At 39.0% G+C, this 15,154-nt stretch overlaps 1 protein-coding gene across 5 annotated transcripts in view; it reads left to right on the top strand.

The window, feature by feature from the left end:
• Positions 1-15,154, top strand: part of SORBS1 (sorbin and SH3 domain containing 1) — a 222,697-nt gene that overhangs the window by 54,218 nt on the left and 153,325 nt on the right. Inside the window, exon 2 of one of the 5 annotated variants that reach the window (XM_042799987.1) lies at positions 12,730-12,817. The exons of the other annotated variants lie outside the window; for them this stretch is intronic. The gene's annotated coding sequence lies outside the window, so the exon portion shown is untranslated. The remainder of the gene's footprint in view (positions 1-12,729; positions 12,818-15,154) is intronic. 5 annotated transcript variants of the gene reach the window in all.

Genomic DNA, 15,154 nt, shown 5'->3' with positions numbered 1-15,154 from the left:
CTCTAAATACTATGGAAAACTATTTGCAAGCTGTTGTCCAAATAAGGCATGTCTTTGCAGTGGTGGTCCTTGTGACTCCTTTTTATTGGTTAATTTTGTAGATTTTTTTTTGAATAAAGCGTTGCTTTTACAAATGGTTATTTTTCTGAAAACCTGGGTGAAATTTATTTGCACATGAAGTACCTCTAATCTTCATGGAAAGCCATTCTTGTGTTTTGGGGATAAGCCAGTCACAAAACGTAAGCTGTACTCAGGGAGCAGCCAGTCATGCAGCACTGAGCTTCACAAACACTTGGTGGATATTGAAGTGTGCTTAGAAGTCTTTTGCTTAACTCCTGAGTTGAAATTTGTATGGTCATGATAGGAGGCAGCTGAGCCAGTGCTTGGTGGTGGGAAAAAGGCAAGAAGGCTAATGTGATCTGTTCAGTGTCTACATTGTGCTTTGGAGGATGGCCCAGGTCCTAGATGCTGGATAACACACTAGCACCTGTGGTCTGACAGTACTGTTCCTAGCAAAAAGTCAAACTTGTGTGTGAGTTCAGGCTACTTAAAAATGCTACAAGTCCTTGCATCAGGTAATGTGAGACTGTGGGGTATTTTCAAATGATGCTTCCCTCATCTTGTCCACCTGAAATCATCACTGCAAGGGTAGATGGCATGACTAGAGGTTGTGCTTTGTAGGGTCTCCTCATGGTGCTGGCTGTGTCTAAGCTTTTCTCTGGGAATACCAGCAGGGTCACTGAATGCCCATCTTGAGGTTCTTTCCAGGAAGTAAGTGGATTCACTACTCTTGACAACTATGAGGATACAGCCTCTGTCTCCAGAAGCATTAGAGATCTTTGTATTAATTACAGTGAAGTCTCCTCCATCATGTAGTATGAGAGATACTGCTTGCAGTATTCTGTATATCATCTTAGAGTTACCAGTCATGTCTTGTGTCACAAAGAAAATTGCAATGAATTACTGCTTAGCACCCTGTACCAGTATAACATGTATCTTGAGAAGAAATCTCCTCAGAAACTTGTTGGGCACCAGTCTGAAAAATTGGGAAAAAAATATATCATGTACACAAACATGTTGGGTGACAGTTAAAAGCTATATATGCCCCAGAGTTACAACTTCAAGAAAAAATTATTAGGTATTGCAGTTTCTCCTGATGCAGTGTGACATTTGAAGGGCTAGAAATAGCACTCTGATAACACATTTTAATAGGTGACCAGATATTTAGTTTTGTTTCTCCTCTTGAAAGGTCTGGCTGTACTGTCAGTACAGCTAGACTGGAAGCTCTTAGGCTGATTAATTATTAAAAGAACTCATGAAATATTTTACACCTTTTTATTTTTTATCTTTTTATCTCATCTATTGATACTTTTCTTCCAAGAGTTTACTACAGCAGAGGAACAACTAATCACAATATATGCTAAGAACTTATATGGCTTCCTATAAAAGATTAATAAAGGACAAAGATTGTGTAAATATTTGTTTTCTAAACTCTATCTTTGCTTCTGTTTCTTCTCAATTTTTGTACTCTACCTCTCTGAATCTGTTTTGTTTGGGTAACCAAATACATTTATTTTTTTAAAAAATTTGTTGTACATTTATGTGTCCAGCAAATTTGTGCTCTCCTTATGCAAGATCTTACATGAATGTAGAATAAATGCAAATCCATGTGGCAGAAAGTTCACTTTCTAGAAGGTGAGACGTGCCAAGCAAAGGTAGCATAGTTCTGTAAGACTAGGGTAGAGAAGCATTCATGAAGAATACATGGTTTGTGTCCTACCTCGCCCTATAATTAGGCACCATCTCTTGGCATATCTGTCAGTTAGGAGTCTTTCCAGCCAGCTATACAAATGTATGAAAAATCAAAGAATCAGAGACCCCAAACCTGGAAATCACATTTCCTCAGACACTGAAGACACCTGGATATGAATTTAGCATCTTGAGCATGTCAACAAAATACTTGTATGGTCTTTTCATGCTATTCTAACATCTAAATGTTTCAAAGACCCATACAAATTTTGTTGTGGTTCTCCTAAAGGTGGTGCTTAGTTACACAGATGGCAGTGCTATAATACAAACAATGTATTACTGTTCTTAACCTTTTTTGCTGCAGGTTCCACTTTATTGCTTGGATTCAAACAGCACTGGCACCAACTAAGATCAAAGTCCTCATAACAATAGGCCTTGTGCAAATACACCACAGACAGCATTGACCCTGCGTGCTGTTGGGCTAACTGAGAAGACTGGGAGTGGGAGGACTGTGAGGAGGACAGAGAGGCAATGGGCTGTAGGGCTGTTGACATGGACTCTTGCGTGAGGAATGAAATGGGGCCTGATGGGCTGCCACTTTTTCCTTTCCTTGGCTTTGTAGCTCAGCTTTGGTCTGTGATCTGGCAGCACTGGACAGTTAGTGTATTTGGTAGAGAGGCCTCTCCTGCCTCAGGTAGGTATGAGACAAAGTTATCTGTAGAAAACCCACAGACTTTCTAACTCCTTTTTCATAGCAGTCTGTGTGGGTTTGTGAGTCTTATTCTGTGAAGACTTTCATAAATAATACACTGCTTATTCAATCATGAGATATATTATCCATAGAAAAAAAAGCCTGAGAGTACTTAAAAAGAAAAGAAACTCAACAACATCTTCACAGAGATGGCTATCTTACTGATTGTAAAACTGATACTCATGATAGAACAGATCTTCAAGCCTGGGTGTAGTTATTAACAGTACATTTTTAATAAAAGTGTTCAAAAATATATATAATTTATCGCTTCAGTTTGATAGATGGTTTCTGGAACACTGTTCTAAAAACAATATAAATATTTTAATCCCAAGGCTGTGCTTGTTTTCTTAAAAATTATTTATACTTGGAAAAATAGAACAGAGCCCCTGAAGGCTGTTTCCTATCATAATTCCTGGGTGACTGCATCCCATTGTATGACAAATGGGTATGAATGGGGCAAATGACTGACCATCAGTCTTTGTGTTTATGATGCTGAATGAGTGACTATTAAACTTAAATCATGTTGCTCATGTTTTATTTCTAATTAGATGAGAAATGTGATGCACATATCTTTGCATGATGGTTGTGATCTATAAAAATACAAGTCTGTATCTTAGTGATAAAACTAAACAATAAGAACTCTTAAGAAAAAGGGTTTATCAAGCAAGTAAATTAGCTGAAGATTCTTGGGTTAGAAGCCATGAAGGGACAGAAGATAATCCTGTTATTTAGCTCAGAAGAGTGGAAAGTGGGATAGACTTAGCAGTCAGACATTCCACCTAAAATAATTCTGTTCAGTGCAGGAAATGAATGAGGCAGAGGTGTTCCTTCTCTCTGCAGCTGGCTTTAACTTATGGCACTGTTGCCAGTAAGTCTTTTTTCCCAATTTAGAAACTTTGTATGGCTGTTTCTTTTGGGGTGGAATTTTGATTAAAAAGAACCCAAGTCTCTTGTTTTGCAATCAGATTGCTGGCAGGAGTAGAAGCACCTCAACATCTCCCCTTGTCTTCTTCATCTCCTTCCTTGGAAGGGCGATTATTAATATCCTGATGTGTGCATTTGTAAGGCTGAGAGATGGCCTCTGGAGAATCGCCTGCTATGTTGTGAGGCCTCATTAAAGAGGCAAGCCTTTGCCATCTCACAGCCTTACTTTTGTTCTTTCTTGCTGTCTTGCTTTGTTTTTTACTGGAACAAACAAGCTATGAGCACACTCAGATGTGTGGTTTTGTGCCCACTGAAAACCACAGTGTCAGGCATGCACTCATTGTGTTGACCCAAACAGATGTTCTGCTGCTGATACTGCACTCAGTAGAGCTCAGACACAGTGTGAGCTGTGGTATTTTGTGACTCATGCTTCATCAGACTTTAGCTGTTAGCTGTGTTCCAGCCCTTACTCTAGTGCAAGGGACCCAAGGTCTGATCCAAACTTACTGGAGTTGATGGAAACTATCTCATTGGCTTCAGTGAACTAGATTAATCCAGAAAGGTTTTGGGCTGATTTGTCAGGACAGGATGTTAAATAATTTCTCCCTTTTGGTTTTTAGATTTAAATAAGTTGGTCTGGAATTAATAGAGAATGAGAGAGAATGTGGAAATAGTGTGATGGCATTGTAGTTTGTTGATACTTTTGAGCAACACTTTAGGCTCAATGGATGGAGTAGCCCCTTACTGTCATACCGCAGGTGGCATGATTCATGGCAGATGCCAAAAACTCCTGTTGAACACCACACTGTTTGCCCTGTGATTCTCCCCAGTGCTGCAGAGATTCTCCGCTGTGAAGAGATGATGTTGGCAACTTCCAGACGCCAGCCCACAGGGAACGTCCAGTCATGAGTGGTTCAGTGTTTCCTGGTGGTCTAGGGCTTTTACAGATTCCTCAAAGACAGTTGGTAGAGGAGCTCTGGAGAGGGATGAAGATATTACCAGCTCACAGTCCTGTAAAAAAAGGCAATGTGGGCATCTCCACCTCACCCTCCCAAAGCAGAATTGTTGGAAATTTCCCCTATCTTAATATGTTTACATTAACATTTTAATTTACTTTGTGGTCATCACTGAAACTGAGTGAGTTTTCTTTTTTTATTAAATGTGACATTTCTCCTCTTTTTTGTCAAATGTTTTACTGCTGCCTTCTTAGGTGAAGTACTGTGTTGTGATATTTTAAAAACAATGTAATCTAATTCACAGAGCCTAATATTCATAAGGGCTTGTAGTTCAGCCCTGTGAAATCCTGTGACGAATTCATGATATGCCCTTGTTCTATTATAAAAGCTTATAAGCCCTTGGCCAAGAGATATGATGGATGTTTCTACATAGATAGTTTCTTTTCTTTTACAGGAAGACTAAAATTTTATGATAAATTATTTCATGCCTGTCTATCATAGGTTTTATCCCTCTACTAGTATTTTGCAGTACTGTAGCAGTACTAGGCCACCAGGTCTCCTAGGTTTGTGATGAAGATACAAGAAACAGGAATTTCAGGCTGATTACAAGCTTTAATTAGGACCCACATGCTCTAGTACGTTCCCTGCTACATGATCTAAAGCAAAATCACTGTTAGTGGATAGCAGCTCACTGTTCAGCAACTGCATTCCGTCCAGGTTATATACTCATATAAGTCAATTCAGTGAAGTTTTTTCAACTGAAGTCTAGCTGTTGAATTTAAAGAAAAAACAAACAAACAAAAAACCAAAACATAATAATTTTATATAGACTCATGACCTTCAAAAACATCATGCAGCTTCTCTGGCACATCAGCTAAGACAAGTATTAGACCAAGTATTCAGTCACCTTGCAACAGAAGTCCTTCGTGAGTCCCAAGTACAAGGACACCACAGAGCCTCTGTTCACCTCATAGCAATGAGTGACAAGAAATCCTCACTGCTTGGGCTGCTGGATATCATAGACCTTCTTATCTGAGGTGACTCTTTGATGCCTAACTAGCCTCTGGTTGTCATTTAGCTTCTCAGACAAAGCTCAAGCCTGTGAAAAGTCTGCTTTACCTGGCATCTTGCCAAACCATGGTTTGACCTTGTATTAAGTCAGCATTAATTAATTAATTCTGTTTCTAATGGCTTCGTAAACTAAGGCCAAGTCTGAGAATGCAATTAATTTTGTATTTGGTAAGGCTTCCACTGAAATGAAGACCATTTTGCTTGAATAAAGAGCGTTAGGATCACCGCCTTTCATTATTAAGGCTCAATTAGAAGTGAATCACTGTTATGTTACCTTCTCTTGTCATCATATAGACGCGGATAGAAAAATAAAAATTTATCTCCTGGAAGCTGGTGGCTGCTACCCTGCTACCAGGGTAGATGCAGGGGAAAGCATTCACCATCAAGCTTAGCTGAGCCAGTCTCAGCACCTGTCCTTGCCTCCTTGTGATGTTATGCCCATGTTCTAGTTGACACATTCTTTGGAACAGGGCTCTGTGAAGCACCTGTCATGCCTCCTGATGTGGTGTCTAATAGGGGAGGTTTCTATTTCCAGCTCTGTTACTGATACATAGCAGGGTGATGGGTAACTTATACAATGTTTTTTGATTATTCCACTGTCCTGTCTATGATGTGGCTGGAGAATTTTTGCTGGCCAGCCAGGGTTGCCTTCTACTGTACAGTAAGAACCTTGGTTTATTTGTGCTAGTGCTCAAGGGGATTTTTGGGCAGGAGATAGATGTTCTGTCCACATCTAATATTTGAACTACATGAAAATATAAATGATGCAGGAAGCAGTGTTGATGGCTCAGTGCAAGGCAGTCTGCCTAGGTGCATGCTGATTGTGATACAATCCACAGCAAGTAGCTAGTGGACTCGTAAGAGAAAAATGTGAGCAAGAGGTCTGACTATCTCTGCCTGGCACTCTGCAAGTGTACAGAGACATTGACTCTGGCAATATCCCCTGATTTTGGGTATACAATGGAGGCACAGTTCCAAGCATCTGTTGTAACCTACCCCAAAAGTGTCTGTGCTCCCTGTAGTGAGTACAGGAACTTTCATTGTGTGTAGTTTATGGGAGTGATTTTGAGTCATTTTGAGTGGAAAGTACAATAGAGGTGTGAGATGCTATTTTTGTGGGGAAAAAAAATATCATTGCTGGAGTTGATTTAATCATCTTCACTACCATAAGCTTCCACACTAAATACTGGGGTTTTTTATTTTTTTTTTTTTGTTTGGTCAGTGTTTTTTGCAAGTCTTGTAGTCACAAGATTTTCAGCAGCAGTGTATTCTTTATCTTTCAATTCTATTTTCCTTTTCCCTCCATGAAATGTAGAGATAAACACTTTTATAGCCGCTGAGTGGTTGTGAACCATATGTTCCTGTAAAAGCTATAATTTCCCGCCGAGGGCTTCTGTTTCCATTAAGCCATCCTGGATGTGTGTACAGGTTGTAATACTCACTGACTTGACGAGCTGCACTGTAACCCCAGCTGGGTACAGTGCCTGATGCGGAGACCTGAACCCAAATGCATAGGTGAAGTATTTGGAGCCTAACCTGAGGCCAGATCTGAGTCTGAGTGAGAAAAAGTTCTTCTTTATTTACATGCAACAGAGAACATGTTCAAAAAGTGACCTGCCATGGTCAAGGCTAGAAGACTGTTGTTTATGGTCCCACAACAATGATAGCACGGGGGGACTCTGAGACAGATATACAGTGTAATAGAGGAGCAGCTATTCAATCACTACTAATTCAGTAATCACATATAATTCAATTAAGTGGATCCTGGACATTAAAAAAAACTAAAATAAGACTGTCGCTTCCCCCAAACCATTTTATGCCCCAGACACTCACCTTACATGTCACATAAATTTAACAAGTGCAATAGACCTTCCCAAGGTCCCTAATAGTTCCTACAGAAGAGCCACCATTCCCTGAATTTCAGACCGGGTGATGCTGAGTTCACTCAGTATGCCAGAGCATTCACATCCTTGGGTGTGAATTACGTGCTCGAGCCCTTCTAAAGTACCCATGTAAGTTTACTCCGTTTTTATTAGCATTATTAAGGATGACCAGCCTGTGACTTAAAGGGTATTCGGGTCTATCAGTTTGCATCTGGCTTTTTTTTTTTTCTTAAGGGCCAACTCAGAATCAAGCAGGGACGTGGATGTGGCAGAATTAACTATTTTTTTGTTGTGGCAGCTGCTGGCACAGCATGTATCACAGATGTGGGCTTTATGTTGAGAGAAGGGCTGTACACAAAGTTCACTGCGACTATTAAAATAAGGTGGGCAGTCTCCCTGCTGCGAGCTGGGCTCTCATGCCTTGGGGCTCGCAGGTGTGGACCAGGAGACTCTTGTGCTCTGTGCTGTTCCAACCAGAATAAGAGGACAATCTTAAGAACAGGCCATGGACAAGGAGCAGCAGAAGGATAAAATGTGTGTTTCTTCTTATTTTGTTGTAGCCTTTTCATGTTACTCCAAGCAATTAGTTATCCCAACTCCATTTACTATAGAAGGCATCTACAAAACTTGTCCTAGGTTAACTTTTGGATGCCCAAATTAGGAAGGCTGGAACCACAAAAGCAGAAGAACGCAAGGAAGCAGAAAACAAATACAGTTAGCTGAAGGAACAAGAGATTCAGCACAAATACTCCTGTCAGCTGGACTCTTATACAGCAATTGTTTTCTTCCTTAATCTAAAAACTTTCTAGATTTTAAAATGGTTTTTAATTCAAAGAAATTTATTTTGTTATGCCAATCTTACAATAATTTCCCTTCCTGCCACTTTAATATTTCATAAGAAAATGTTATTTTGAATTTAAAAATTATGTTTATGATATGATTGCAGAGCAGCTAACTCCCTGCTAGATGATTCTCCTCAAGCAGAGGGTTGTTAATTTCTGTAAACCCTCCATATTTAGTGGATGAACTAAATGAATGAAATAGTTAATGTCCTTCTGGGGACTTTTGCAAGCTATCATTAAGTAATCTATAAAAGATAAAAAGTACACTTGTGATCTTTTGTGTTTGTTTTTTTTTTTTTTTTTTCGTGTTCTATATAAAAAGTCCCCAACGGTCCCTCTGTTTTCTACCTCTGGTTTTCTTCTGGATGAGAAAAGCATATCTTGGTTTTTTTTTGTTTTTTTTTTGTTTTTTTCTTTAATAATTTCTTCCAACATGTATGCATAATTGATGATCTGGTAGAATTATCTCAATAATATTATGAGAATGAAAACTGACTAATTGTACAGGGAAAAGTGCATTTATATTTTGGTGGCTTAAATGTTTAAAACAAACAAACAAAAACCCCAGGCTTTTGAACACCTGAACAAATATTTAGGAGGAAAGTTGTTTGCCAGAATGTAACAGCTTGCTCAGATAGATGGCTGAAGAAGCTTCAAGTCTAAGACATCTTAGGAAACCACAGAATAAGACAAGTGATATTTTCTTTGAACAAGTGGCAAAAAAAAAAAAAAGTCCCAAACACCCCTCTCTCGTTTTAAACAGTTTTCAGCTCTTTAGGAATTTAAAAAAAGTTCACACACCTGGAAAGGTCAACATTTATGTATTTTACCATGGAAGTCAATGTTATATTAAATTAGACTGATAAGCAAGATTTTATTTAAAGTGGTAAATATTAAGTAAATATGTTGAACAAATCTTTTTGTATTAAATTAGCCAGGCTGCCACTGCTTGTTCTAAGTGAAAAATCTCAGAGTTGCAACTTTTTTTCCTTCACCAATTGTACAGATAGCTTCACAATTGCTGTGTCACTGAACATGGAGACGTTTAGAAAACTTTTTTTTTTTTGCTGTTGATGATTAGTAATTATTCTGGCTTCAGGGCATCATTCAATTTCTTTATGCAGGAGGATTTTTTTTTTTTCCTCCATTTTATTGGGTCCTAATCATACCACTGTGTCTTGCTTTATAAATGCTGACTTTGATAAAGGGTCAGCATTTATATAAGTGTGTGACTGAGAGCAAGGGAGATTCACAGGGATGGAGTAAAAGGAAGGGCCAGGAAGGCTGAATCTGTCTGGCAGTACAGACCAGGCTTTTTTTCCCTGCCTAGGAAACAAGATAAGTCATAAAGTCACACCCTGTCATTCAGTTCCAGACAGAAAACAAACTCCAGGCTCCTGCTTCTCTCTTACTTAACTCTATGTATCTTGTTAATTATATGTATGTATGTCTTCTGGGAAATGTTTTTCAGTTGCCTGGATGTAGCTAGCCAGTTTAATTGATTTGATTCCCTGAGAAGCTTGAGAGGTATAAAAAATTAGATATTCTTTTTTTTTTTTTTTTAAAACTAATTCATATATCTGAAACTGTTTCCCATTAGATGTTGTTTGAGATTATGAAGTATTCTACTAGTGCTTTGTGATGGTCTAGTTTTGTGCTTGATTTGTATGTCTATATACTCAGTGTTCTGCAGGATAAGTGGTAACTATTTCAGCTGTGTATTTTAAATCATCTGCTGCCTTTGGAGTAGCTATTGGAGAATGTTGGAAAGCATTATGTCCTTGCCTAGGGATTTGTGCTTCTGGAGCAAGAACATTTGCTTGCTGTCCTTGCTGAGGAACTACAAATGACACGAGTCCTGTGTCATCAGTGAAGCCACAGGTAACTCACAAGTTGTTTCCATAGTTGAAAAGACTGCACAGCCTTAGTGCAGTAAGGTGATCCTTCTTTGCACAAGCTGTTGGTGTATAAATACCATGGGGAACATGTATCTCAGTGATTATGAGAGAGAGAGCAACCATGAGAAGACATTGAGGAGAATGCAAAGAGGAGAATCCTGAGTCTTTACGGCCCCAGCGCTTCTTGTTGCTGTTTTCTTTTGGGAAATGGATGAGAGGGTGATAGTTTTTTCTGCAGTGGTTTACTTTAAATTCAGGCTTAAGTTCCAGGCAAGATTAGTAATAGAGTTTTGATCTGAATGTGGGCAAACTGCTGTCACTAGAGCTGTGTTTGATTACTCCTGTGCAACCTTTCATGCCTGTGGTTCTGATGGACACTGATGCTAAATTGAACAAGACAACCTTGCAAAGTTAATACAAAAGAACAGTGATGCCTTCTCTGTGTGAAATTCATCATACTAGCATGCCGATCTGTAAAATCTCTAGTGCTAAGAGGAAAGAAGATATTTGAAAAGAAAAGCAGTGTCCTGAAGCAAGCTCTGTGGTACGTACCATGTTGCTGGGATGCTGTCAAGGCTGGTAACTAGAAAGTCTGTCCTTGTTTATACCATGCTGTCTGTCTAGGTACTTCAAGGTAGGCAGGAATTCCATCTCCCTCCTGTCAAGAAGCATAGGAACAGCAGAAAAGTACTGTGGGTTTAGTTCAGTTAGTCCTTCCTGACCTTAAGGGACATCATCATCCTGAGTTTGGAATGATCACTAATGTGTATTTTCCATAGAGTACAGTGGCTGTCCATTTTCTCTGATGGAAAATGCCTTCACTTATTTTTATCTCCTGCTTCAAGGAACCTTTCTACATAGAAATTAAATTTTGTTCTTTCTTTTTCTGAACCAACTCAGGACAACAAAAGCCCTGTCCTTATACCTGGGCAGAGTTCATATTCTGGTCTTTGTCACTGATTTTCTAGTGCAAGTTCAGTGAGGCTGCATGAGGCTCCTGTGAAAGGTCTGCATGGAGTATGGAGAAGCTAAGGAGCAATATATTTTCATCCCAGTAGCAGTGCTGCTGTAATTGTAATTGCAATATGTAATTAAGGTAATATGGAGCTGTATTACTCACATGTGCCATTTTTTCATGAGAAATGTATGATTGTATTTAAATTCTCAGGTGACATAATCCAGTATAACCACTGATGCCTGCAACTGAGGCAAAAACGCCAATGTAATCATAAAGACCTTTACACTTGGTTCACTGAACCTGACATCATTTCACTCTAACTTGTCTTTCAATCTAATCAGTCTGTAGTAGAATTTAAATTCAGCATTTTCTTTATATATTGTAATGGTTTCTGTCTGGAACATTAGACACTGGTCTTTTTATTTCCCCTCCTGAGCAGCATGATGGTAAGCAGTAAAGAGCTCAGTGGCAGTAAGAGATTGTTGAATGACTGAGGAAAGCATCTACAAAAATTCTGTGACGTTCATATATGGGTATGAACGTCTACAGCTTATCCCCCTTGCTGCAAACAGTAACTGAGCAATGTGGGTGCTCTCAGAAGTCCTTTTTGTCATCCTCTTCTTTCACTAGTAAGGTCTGAACCTGAATCCTTCATCTGAGCATCCTTTAAGATTGTATACATGTGGTACTTTAAAACTGAGATAAAAATTGGATAGGTCAGACTCACATGGTCAGATTTAAATTAGTTTATTAGTTATTGATTGTTTTTGGGGCATTTAAAATTATTTATTAAGTACTTCAGATGATTAAATATGATCTTTTTCTTCCTTCAAACCTCCCTCTTAACCTGCTTGGAAAAGGAAAAATGAAGAGCTGTTTTCATTGACAGTACTGAGGTGTCCTAGTGCAGGATTATTATTTCTCTGGAAAGCAACAGAAGAAATTTTCAGAGGAATGCATCAAAATGTGATTTCTAAAAGCTCTGAACCAAGGAAGAAAAAATGAAATTTAATAAAGATTCAAAATGTATCATTTATGAGGTTATCTGAAAAACAAAGCATAACCTTATGATTAAAACAAAAGTCTTGATTTGAGAGAGCCAGCTCTCCTGATTTCTAAATGTTTAGCCGTAGGCCTGGATATCTTCTAAGATATCCAAATTCTGCAGTTTGAAGCCCAGAATCGCTCATGCCATTAAAAAAATCCTAATTCAGAGCTCATTGTTGTAATTCTTGTAATTCTAATGAGCTGTAGTGCAAGTTCTAACAGCAAGTAGTGCTCTGAATGGCTGTTATGAGATGCAAAAGTGATCCATTAAAGTTCTCCAATAATGATAAAATGTGTGTCAGACCCAAGCTGGCCAGGACCTGTGATTGCAATTTCTGTTTCCAAATGCTCTGTATGAAATTTGTCCTTTACACTATTACAGTCAAGTTTTCTCATCCACAGACTTAAAGTCAAAATTCCCTGCTTCTGTAATTCTTTGCTGGTGGGAATGTTCTCATGTGTGTTTGCTGCTATTCTGAAATTTTATCTAAAGTAATATTTAGCAATGATTTATTTCTGGGTTTTGCTATTGTCCTGGCTAAATTTAGGCATTCTGTTTTTCCTAAATGCTTGTCTACCCTGGTTTAGCGTATAACCATCTGCTTATTTTTCTCTTTTGTCACTCTTGTTCTGATTTCTTTTTCCAACAGGCATTTCAGTCCCTTAGCCATTATTCTGATGCATCTGAGGTACAGGTTATTGATGAGCAGATCCTGCTAACCATTTACATGCATGCAGGTAATGAGCTTTGTGGCATAAAATGTCCCCACGCCTCCTATCAGATATGTTCTGGTGCACTATGGCATGCATTATATGCTGTACTGTCATGTGTATTTATTTCATAGGTGGTAATAGACAAAGCATATCGCCTGATGTTTAGAGATAGGAGCTCTGAATCGGTGTCTAGTTCTGCTACTAGCTCTGTCAGAGTCTGACTGCCATGTTGGGCAAATTCTACCTCCTGGCTCATGAACAAGAACTGCTGTGACAGGCAGGTGATGCAGGCAGTGACAGTCACAGTGAGGCGTTGCATTTGCACACCATTGTTCTGCCTGAATAGCATCTCCCCAGCTTGCCTGGGCTGCCTGGCACCCCGAGCTAACCCATGCTCCTATTGATGTCCGCCTATCGCTTTGCAACTTCATTTCACATCGGGAGGAATTCTATTTATCCCACCAAATCAACCCCCACATGTGTAACATTAGTTGAAACATGCTTTGATAGATGTTTGTGGTGTGCTGTGGAGTCTTCAGCTACGAGATGCTTCGCCGCTACGAGATGCTTCACCAGGGCACCACAAGGGAAGAGATTTGTCTGGGTCCTGGAGAACGGAGTCACGTGTAGGGAACAGGCACTACTGAAGGCTAAGTTTCAGGTGGCTTTACAACAGTTTCCATTTGTTAATTTTGGTCCTTCAGTTTCTACATAAATCCACGCAGTTGTTCTAGCAGTTTCATTAGACTTTATTTTCAGACATTCAGAAAAGCTTGTGAAGTAGAACTAAAAGATGAAAGCATTGTTTACAATCTCTCATTGTGCTGTGTGCTGCTGATCAAACTTTTTTTCTTGTTTCTCCCCTCTGCTCCCAGATAAAATAAGAATTCCTGTACATAGTGCACCAGGAAGTCATGAGGGTCAATAACTCATCCCACGGTGCTCTGAACATTACAGAGTTCTTGAAAGGGTTTTTATCTCTAAATACAGATTCTGCATTTCTGATCTAAGATGAAGGATGCAAGCAGGTATTTTCAGAAGCATCCATTTGCATCTAAGTCATGCACTCCAAGAGCTTTATGTGATTTGTTACAAAGGTTATCAGAAAAGCAGTGGGAGGACTTCTGCCACCAGTTAAGTTGCTCGAACAGTAGAAAGGGCAAAGACTGCATTGTTTTCAGATGAGTAAGGCCAAAATTCTGCCCACTTTTCTTGGACCTGCTGTTGTTTGGTGTACTCGAAAATAGATTATGAAATTGTTTGCAGTGAAAGATAAATTTGTAGGAACTGTTGCATTCGATACTTTTCCTTTTTAAGTAGAAACAATATAAAGAGCTTAATTCAGCAAAGAATAAATCTGTTTTGTTGCACTGATTGTATAAAACTAGGCTGCTCTGCTCTACAGTTGCCTTTAAACTGTTTATATTACTTAAAATGTCATTCCAGAGGAGAGTTTGGCTTAGGATTGCAGTGAAAGCCATTTTATTCCATGTATGGACCTGGCCTCCCAAAGCTATTTTAGTGAGTAGCTAGAAAATATTTTTTAGTGAGCCATAATTTCACTTGTGTTTATGTGCATTGGCTGGTTTAATGAGGGAGCTATTCTGTTCTGGAATTCTGCTCTGCATTGTTTCAGGGAAAAGATAGGAATTTTCAGGTGCAGGCTGGAGTTGTGTATTTTTAAACTCTTTATTTAAAACCACATCTTGAAATCACTGTGTTCTCAGTTTAGCTACTGAGAAACGAAACCCTTCTGTGCCTAGAAGAGGCTCTGTTCAAAAAAATTACATCCCCTGTTGGTGTTAATCAACATTGCCTTTAACAGAACCAAGCCATTTTTAAACCATTGCAGGCACTGGTTCCAGCTTTCACATCTCAGCCTTCAGAAACTCATTGGTTTCTCTTGTTAGAACACAGTGATAGTCAGGTAAAGAAGATCTGCTGGTTCAGCAGTGGAATCAAAAATTCTTTGTTTAAGTTTTTATCTTTGGGACTACATTGTAGTAGTTCTGCAGGGGCCTGATGTAAGGATATGGTATAGAACTGTGATGCTCTGGGAGTGGCAGCTGAGTATTTGCTCCCAGGACATCTTCCCTTAGGGTGGATCCCCAAAAGGTGATAAGGAAAGTATATTTATTTGACTGTATTTTTAATTTGGCATTATGCCATGCGAAAGGGATGATTTTGAGTCTTTTTATGTTTGAGACACCATTTAATGCTTGTTCAGAATACTCTCTGGCAATAATTGACATGATGTGATCTTTTAACTCGGAGGAAATGTTATAAAGTGGTGTGTATAGGTATAATACTAGATATGATTAGAAATAGTAGTCTTTTATGCCACTGAATACTCCTTTAAAA

This window comes from Tyto alba, unplaced genomic scaffold (assembly GCF_018691265.1).
Source record: "Tyto alba isolate M040663 unplaced genomic scaffold, T.alba_DEE_v4.0 Super-Scaffold_1, whole genome shotgun sequence".
NCBI lineage: Eukaryota > Metazoa > Chordata > Aves > Strigiformes > Tytonidae > Tyto > Tyto alba.
This window is presented reverse-complemented; position numbering and strand designations above follow the sequence as displayed.